Source organism: Pectinophora gossypiella, chromosome 19, assembly GCF_024362695.1.
Source record: "Pectinophora gossypiella chromosome 19, ilPecGoss1.1, whole genome shotgun sequence".
In the NCBI taxonomy this organism is placed as follows: domain Eukaryota; kingdom Metazoa; phylum Arthropoda; class Insecta; order Lepidoptera; family Gelechiidae; genus Pectinophora; species Pectinophora gossypiella.
In genome coordinates, this window is record NC_065422.1 from 9,690,415 (window position 1) to 9,699,048 (window position 8,634).

The window sequence follows — 8,634 nt, forward strand, 5'->3', positions numbered from 1 at the left end:
AGGTGTCCAATCATCTTGCCTCTTCTGTCCTCAATAATTCTCAGTATTTGTCCATTTGTGGTATATCTACAATAATTCACGTCACACGAAAATCACTCATTGACACACAAAGCCATGTACGGACAGACGATTTTATATGAAAATTTTAAGTGTGTACCGTGAGCATAATGTACAGTAGTGGTTGACCGCCTTTATGATGTGCTAATTTTGCTTAAACAGTAAACAAACAGAGTCAAGTCTTATTGCGGGCTTGAAGGTAAACCGGCAGGAATGTGGGACATTCCATACATTATGTAAAGGTTTAGTTGAGGCCTTTCCGGCCAAGTAGTTAATGCCATCTGCGGCAAATCTACAATAAGTCACGTCAAAAAAAAAAAAAAAAAAAAAAAGTTGAGGCCTTTGCAAGGCAAGATAAACTGGCTATAGGTTCTAGTGTAAAGCGTATGACAGCAGGACAGAATGATATCAGTATAGCTTTATGCGAAAGAGACAGATAACATAACATTACATACACACTCCACGCCAGCTATATTTAACTTTGCTTATTTATGTATAAATTAAGCAACAAAGAGTACGAAATTTGACTGCTTTTATAGATGACGTCCCAGGACAGTGATGATGATGGTGAATCCATTTTCCAAAAGCCGTTATCTGCGCAGGACATATTTAAGTGCGTAAAAGCGCGCGCGCATACACAGACGCACTCTCTCGTCCGCCCACTCCTTAATCCGATGGAACGGCTATCCCAGGACAGTATTTCCACACACACTCTAAAGAAAATTTTCGTTTTGACGTTTCGTAAAAGGTATCTCATTTGACAAGGTCATGTAGTCTATTAATACAACCCGGACACTTCGTACTAACAACCTTACACCACACATTGACGTCATCGTACACGCGCATCTGTGTGTGTGACGTTTGACGCCATACGACTGAAGACTGTGGCCGAGGGGGGGTGAGGTAAATCTAGCTCAAGCGCTAGGGGGTAGCAGAGTTGCCAGTCTATCTCGAGCTCCTCCGTGTTTCGGAAGGCACGTTAAGCCGTTGGTTCCGGCTGCATTAGCAGTCGTTAATAACCATCAATCCGCACTGGGCCCGCGTGATGGTTTAAGACCCGATCTCCCTATTCATCCATAGGGAAGGCCCGTGCCCCAGCAGTGGGGACGTTAATGGGCTGATGATGATGACGTAGTGTTATTCCTTATTTTATGCTATTACGGCCGATTATATGTATTTATATTGCGTATGGCAGACAAAAACAAAATATCCTGCGTAGATCATAATATATCCAGCTGAAGCTCCCCTAACCAAGCCTCTGCCGCATCCGTCACACAGTGCAGCTCGGCTATACCATATGTATAATAATGGCTTTAGGTTTCCATTTATTGCAAAACAAGCTGTCCGTTTATAATGATAGACCAGCTAAGAGGACTTAAGATGACCTTAAGGATAGAATTATTTACAACGCTACGGAGCCACTTTGGAAGACAACTACGATAATTGTTTTAACCGTACGATCTAATGAATCACTACAATGTTCCTCTATTTATAAACTACTAATTATTAACATGTACCTGTGAATAATTGCAAGATAATGGTAATTCTTTGCAGAAATTGTTTTGAAGAATCAATCTGTGTAAGACGTAATTGTGTATTATTCATTCGTTCTCTCATTTTTTTTAAAATAAACAGCTGTCAATCATCACTCCCTTCCTTTTCGGCGAATAAGAAATTGATAGGTATATCTTAAAATAATATTTGATGGTGTCTACAGGAATTAGCACAATTTTATACCTACCTAGTATGACAAATGAATGAATATCTGCGCGAATCAAATAGGTATCTCGCTGGTATGCAAACCGTTTGACTTGTGCTAATAATGTAATATAATCCATTCTTCTTCAATCGTGTGCGTTGTGAGGTGGATGACCAACCTCATCAACCCTGGAGTCAGGGTTATTATTGAGCCGCCAACGGCCCCTGACGTGACTGTAATGACTACTAACTTACATCAGTAAGTAGTAACCGGGACCAACGGCTTAACGTGCCTTCAGAATTCAGTGGTTTAGATTGGTGAATAATTTTACTAATAAAATTAATCTCGATAAATATTCCAAACGTGAGAATATCTAGTAAGAAAATACATAGTATTGCGTATTGATAGTTTCTAATTATTCCACAGTACTTATAGATAAATGAAGACACATGTAATTTCGAAACATAATAAATATAATTGCATATAAGTGGCTAACTATGAGAATATGCTTTATTATGTATTCAAAACCAGCCACGTTCAAATTGACGCAAAACATTTTCGCAATTCCAATGAGAAAATCATCTTCATTGTGGTACTAAAACATATTACACCAGAATTACTATAAAGTATAAACCGTGTGAAGAACACACTTTACACAGAACAACTAGAATGATATATTGTAGCTAATTAATGTCGAATCTTACCCGCACGTGAGAAAACATCCAACCTTCTAACACTACACAAACAATCATTAAGAAAACTCAAAAATTCAATGTCACACACTGGACACTCAAAGAAGTCACCAAAAAGTCACTTACTGAACATAGGTTAAGCAAAAAAGTGATCGCGAAAAAGAAATCAAACGATCAGACGCGATTGGTCGAAGTGAACGTTTGAAATTTAAATTAGCCAATAACAGATATGGGCATGCGACTGGCAGCGACAAGTGTTTGACGCAGACTGAAGCGGTTTCTCAAATGAGTGGTTGTCGAGGTGCCTTCTCCATTCACGTTACTGGCTTTTATACAGCCTTCATAAGCGACACTGTACCTTCTGCCTTCTTCATAAAGATTTGTCTTCTGCAACCTGTTATGTCACATAGGACGTTTTGTATCAATACTTTTTGAATTGCCACCTCGGTTGCCTTTACATGCGCCAGAGTTTTTGTTGCGCCTCATTTTAGTTTTACTTTCGTATTTTTAAAGGAAAAAAACGTTCATAATATTGCAAAGTATTTATGTGACAAATTTTTTGTGAATTTGTCTAAATATTTCGGTCAAGTAATTTTTAATTTTAATTAATTTTTTTAAGTACATATTTGAAAATCCATTTCATTTATTTTTGACACAAAAATATTTAAGAAAAAATTAAAATGTATTTCATGAATATGTATATCGTTGAAATCTTTTGCTTTTTCTTTTGTAAAAGAAGGCCCGGTATAGTTTTAAAATTCCTTTGAAATGAGATTTTATCACTAAGTACCCATTATATTTTAATATGTACTTTTATATATACATAAACTCACGCCTATAATCTCATATATATATATATATATATATATATATATATAAATCTGTCTATTAATATATAATTATTGCAGCTGTACAAGTGTACTATATCCTCTGCTGAAGATTGTCTGGAAGAGATCGCTCTTAGCGATAAGGCCGCCTTTGCCCACATTAGAATAAGTTTATCCTCTAAATTACTTAAAAATTTGAGTGCAATAGAGTGCTTTATTATTAGGGGGCTCAGAGGCCTGCAGAGGTATATCATTAGCAGGCATTTGCAATATGTAAATGAACTATAAGATGAACTGCGATAGAAGTTACTGAAGAACCTTCCACGTTACCAGATCATTCCGTTTTATTCCTGCCCCGTTTCGTTACTCATTTAGTTTCAAACCTCCTCTGTTGACTCCAAAATTTACCTCTAAATTGATACAACACATCTGTAAACATGTATCCAAAAGCAAAATGATGTCATCTCCGTCGCAAATACAAGATTCTTAAAAACTTTCATATATTTTCTTTACATTACTGCTTCACTTAACTGCCCGCGTGGAACACCGCTAACTTAACACGCAATGAATAGGGAAGATAGCAATAAGATCGTCATTTAGATGATTTTTACTTAACTGCGCGTGCTTCTCGAACTGACCGCTTTGACCGTTCGAGGCGATACTTAAAAAGTAAATAAAAAAGCTGTACAGAACCTCGCCAAACTGGTATTTGGAAAAACACATCTTTTTGTGACTGCCTATATTTTATAATAGAATACATTGATTTGGAATGTAACTTGTTTCATCCGTTGTTTTGAAGTCATTTTGGAGCTACGTAACCGATTCGAATCTGTAACCTGTTCCAACTTCAATGTTATAATAAAACTTAAGATATTGTATTCTGGATCAGGAATTCAAGCATAGACGCACGGTAAGTATCGGAGATTCTGTCGCCTCCCTAGCATTATCCCGTTTTCCACAGGATCCACTTACCTAACCCGAAGATTTGACAGGTCCGGTTTTTTACAGAAGCAACTGTCTATCTGACCTTCCAACCTGCGAAGGGAAAATCAGCCCAATACAGGTTAGGTCACATACCTCCGGAAATGCATTTCCCGCTTTTTTTGCATTTATTTTTCATCATGTTATCCTTCACCATTGAGCACGTGATAATCATTTATGATCCAAACGTGAATTCGAAAACAAATTCGACAATCATTCGTTTAGGCCTGTGCTGGATTCGAACCTGCGGCCTCAAAGTGAGAGGCAAGCGTTTTGCCAACTGGGCTTCCACGGCTCTTCATTTATTTCAATCTACGAAGGCTAAATACCTTAATCTAAGTAATACATACAATACTTAAATAATATTAAACCCAACTCAAAAAGAAATACACTTCGACATAGCTGGGATAGCATAGTTAAGATTGGAACATAGTTGACCAGAGGTGAGTGTATAATATGTCGTGGGCAGATCTTAGAATTGATCATTTCATGGCGTGTTCGACCATTTCATTTAACCAGATAAAAAAAAACGTTAGGGATTACGTGTGCGTATGGATGCTTTAATAAACTCGTGGATTAGGCAACAATTTTGTATATGTCCTGTCCAGATCTTAGAATTGATCATTTCATGACGTGTTCGACCATTTTATTTAACCAGCCAAAAAAAAAACGTTAGAGATTACGTTTGCGTATGGATGCTTTAATAAACTCGTGGATCATTCCACAATTTTTGAAAACTTCACATTAAGTATCTTTTTACATTCTTGCATAGAATAAGGAATAATACCATTTTTCTTCTTCTTCAGATTCTAGTCAAGAAAATCAAGGCGCAAAAATGTAGTTTCACGAATATTCGAGAACAGGATAAGAAAACGTACGGAATTTCTCTTTTACATTTTTCAGTTTCACTTTTACATTGAGATTGTATCTACGAATTCACTCAAAATATATTTCTTATCTTATTTAGTCTAACCTAGCCTATCTAAACAACTACTGAGAAAAACTCTCCCCTTGATTTATTTTTTCTTGACCGTTGTAGGCCTATTTTTACCCGACTGCGGAGAAGCAAAAGGGAGGTTATGTGTTTGACTGCTATTTATGTACGTATATGTGCATGTATTTATGTATGTATGTATATATGAACGTCTGTTCAATCTAACTTCTGAAGTACTTGTCAGAATTTCACAGGAATTTACCTATTTTCTTGTTTCATAATTTTTAGACCATGATTTTTCCGTAGACGGGTTTTAGTTTTTAAACTTATGTTTTTTGCAACGTCATGATCTGTCTAAAATCAATATACATAAAATTAATTTATTCAACTTAAATATCAAAAATAAACTTACGTAAGCAAAGCCTTTGATACGTAATATGGATACTATAGCATGATTAGAATGAAGGCGGCAGAACAGATTTATGTACATTGCCTAGTACGAAATTAGAGACAATAAATAGATATTAAGATGTTACTTTTATAGTATCTTATAGAAAAACAATTTTGCATTGTTTTTTTATTGTTCGACAGATTTATTTTTTATAATTGGGTAGTTTCCTAGGTCAAAGATTCTCATTATGAAATTCTCATTACTAAATAAAGACAGATCTAAAGGTAACAAAAAATAGTTTTCTTTTTCCATTTAACTTATTTGAATAAAAAAAACTGTAATAATAAATGCGACTTTTTGTCACGTCTTTCTATGACGTCATAGGTTGCTTTTCCATTCAAATTCCATAGTAATTCCGTCTTTTGATGTTAAGTAAAAAGTTGGGAACTACTTTATTCTATTAAATATTTTTTCTTGACAGATCAGAGATTATCGTACAATCTATCTCGGGATCTTTGACCAACTTCAATGCATAACTTTATCGAATAACTTTCAACGTTTTAAATTCTTACTCAACTCGATTCGGTCGGAAATGTTGCCAGATCTGGAATCTGAGAATACCGGATGGCCGAGGTCTGTCGACATTCCATAACGATTATATTTAAGCATTCGCTAACAATATTAAATCGAATGTCGTTTCTGTTTGCTTACAAAAAGAGAAAAAAGTTTTATATTTTTTATTGCAGGTAGGTATAATGTTTAAAAGCTGGACTGTGGCATGGTACCTACCTAAAGAAAAAAAAAAACAGAATGTATTCAACTGCTTATCCTCATGGGAATGTTGTAATAGCTGACCGAAAGTATCGTTAGTGTGACAAATTCAATGTGTCAACTAGTCAAATCAGTTACGTTTTACTAAACGTCAAAACACAAAATTACTATGGAATTTGCATGAAAAACCATGACGTCATAGAAAAACGTGACAAAATGTCGCACTTATTATTACATTTTTTTTTATTAAAATTAAGTTAAATAAAAAGATAGGATTTTTCTTGATTGAATTCAATTTACTTTGGCTATCCAAAACATGAGCACACGTTCACTGTTGGTTTATATTATTATTATTCAATTATACAAAATAATATATCGTCCCTGGAAATTTCAATTCCTGTAAGGGACATTTGGCCAAATTTTTTTTATTGCATCATTCGATAGAGCTTGTTTTTCTCCATCGATTGATACATTTGGAATACCAATAGCCCTCATATTTTTTATTTTATTAACGATTGAATTTTCTGATATTTTTGAATAAAATGGCGTAAAGGACCCAAGATTTTGAAAGTATGACGTATATCACTTTTTTTTTACTTAAGTGATGTAAGGGTCTTGTTTTATAAAAAAGTTATTCAAAATATGACAACGTCTTTTACGACACTAAAGCTAACATGAAATTATAACAAACAATATTGATATAGGGACGTAAGTAACTGTGGTTATTTGTTTTGTCATTTATGTCTACAAGTATTAACACGACGTAACTAGCAATGAGTCCGCTGTCTTAAAAATCTTGAAATTTTATATTTACCATACAACCTAAACTGGTATACTAATTATTATTCTTTCATTTAGAAATAAACAAAGATAGAACTTCGCTTAAGAACTTATTACACTACTCAACTCTTTCGCCGTACATTTTATGCCTACGCTCGCGTGTACGTGCACCGAACCCCCTCCACACCCTTTTTTTTGACGTGACTTATGTTGATTTGCCGCAGATGGCATTAACTACTTGGCCGGAAAAATGGGGAGCGCTGAAGACCCGGTACAACGTTTAAGAGAACAGGTCTGAGGGTGCCCAGTTGGGCGCGAACCTCGGCTCAGGGCGTCGTCTGAGTGGAAAAATATTTGAAGGAATTAATCGATTCTAGTGGGTCGATAGCGATTAAGCGCTGATTGAGGGAAGTCGTCGACCACGCCGGTGGGGTCGGTATCGGGGTCCTGAAGTGTTTGGTGTCGCGAGCTGATTGGCTGCCTCTATGGCTAGAGTAATCGGGTCGTCCTTCGGACGCCGATACTTTTCAGTACTGTTCCTAAGCTGGATGTATTCAGAAGCCGCAACTACCAAGGGATTTGGGTGGTGCGGAGCAGAATCGAAAAAAGTTTTGAAGCTAATTTGAGCCATTCGGCAATGGTTGGCAGACCTAGGTTAATGTACAGATTTTCATTTCGAAGGAACCACGGAGCTCCCGTGGCTTTCCGCATGAAACGATTTTGTATTACCTGTAGACTATGGATTTGAGAGGGACTCGCGTGAGCGAAAACTACCCCTGCATAGGTCATGATCGGACGGATGCAAGTCGTGTAGATTTTTACCTTATTCCTAAGGGACAATTTACTACGCTTGTTAAGGAGACAATGAAGACGGCCCATTACACACGCGGCGCGATCGCGCACACGTTTGATATGGGCCTTGAAAGTAAGACGTCTATCTAAGACTACGCCGAGATATTTGACTTGCTCCTCCCAAGGGATCGGCTTGCCAAACATCTTGATGACTTTAAGTTGACGGCGTGACCGTGGCGTGTTATAATAGCCCTTTGAAAAGTACACCGCTGCACTTTTCTCCGGGTTTACCGCGATTCTCCATTTGCGAAACCACTTGCCCAAGGCCGCGCGTTGGAGAATTCCGGTCATCATAACTCGACCACGGCACGAAGAATAGATGGCTGTATCATCCACAAATAAGGCTAGTTCGGTGTTAGAGGTTTTGGGATTTCACTAGTATACCATGAAAATAGTAAAGGGGAGAGGACGGAGCCTTGTGGCCCTCCCTACCCGTACCCGCTCGCGGGTTCGCGGCGCACGGTAATGGCTCGGCTCCTCAGTTGCGTTCACAGTGGTTGCGTTCAAGCGCCATCAGAGTAGGACACGTTTTGTTTAGAATTCAAATTGAAGGGGCGATACTTTTTAACGATACCGAAAGCTAAAAAGAAAAATGTGTATGTGAAGTGCGATTCTGTGAATTCTGTTGTATGTTGTTCTCAATCTGATAA

General features: G+C 37.0%; 1 protein-coding gene across 1 annotated transcript in view; it reads right to left on the minus strand.

Moving 5' to 3' along the window:
- LOC126375662 (glutaredoxin domain-containing cysteine-rich protein CG31559-like) overlaps positions 1 to 2,716 on the minus strand; it is a 120,528-nt gene extending 117,812 nt beyond the window's left edge. Inside the window, exon 1 of the mRNA XM_050022716.1 lies at positions 2,461 to 2,716. The gene's annotated coding sequence lies outside the window, so the exon portion shown is untranslated. The remainder of the gene's footprint in view (positions 1 to 2,460) is intronic.
- Positions 2,717 to 8,634: the final 5,918 nt, after the last annotated feature.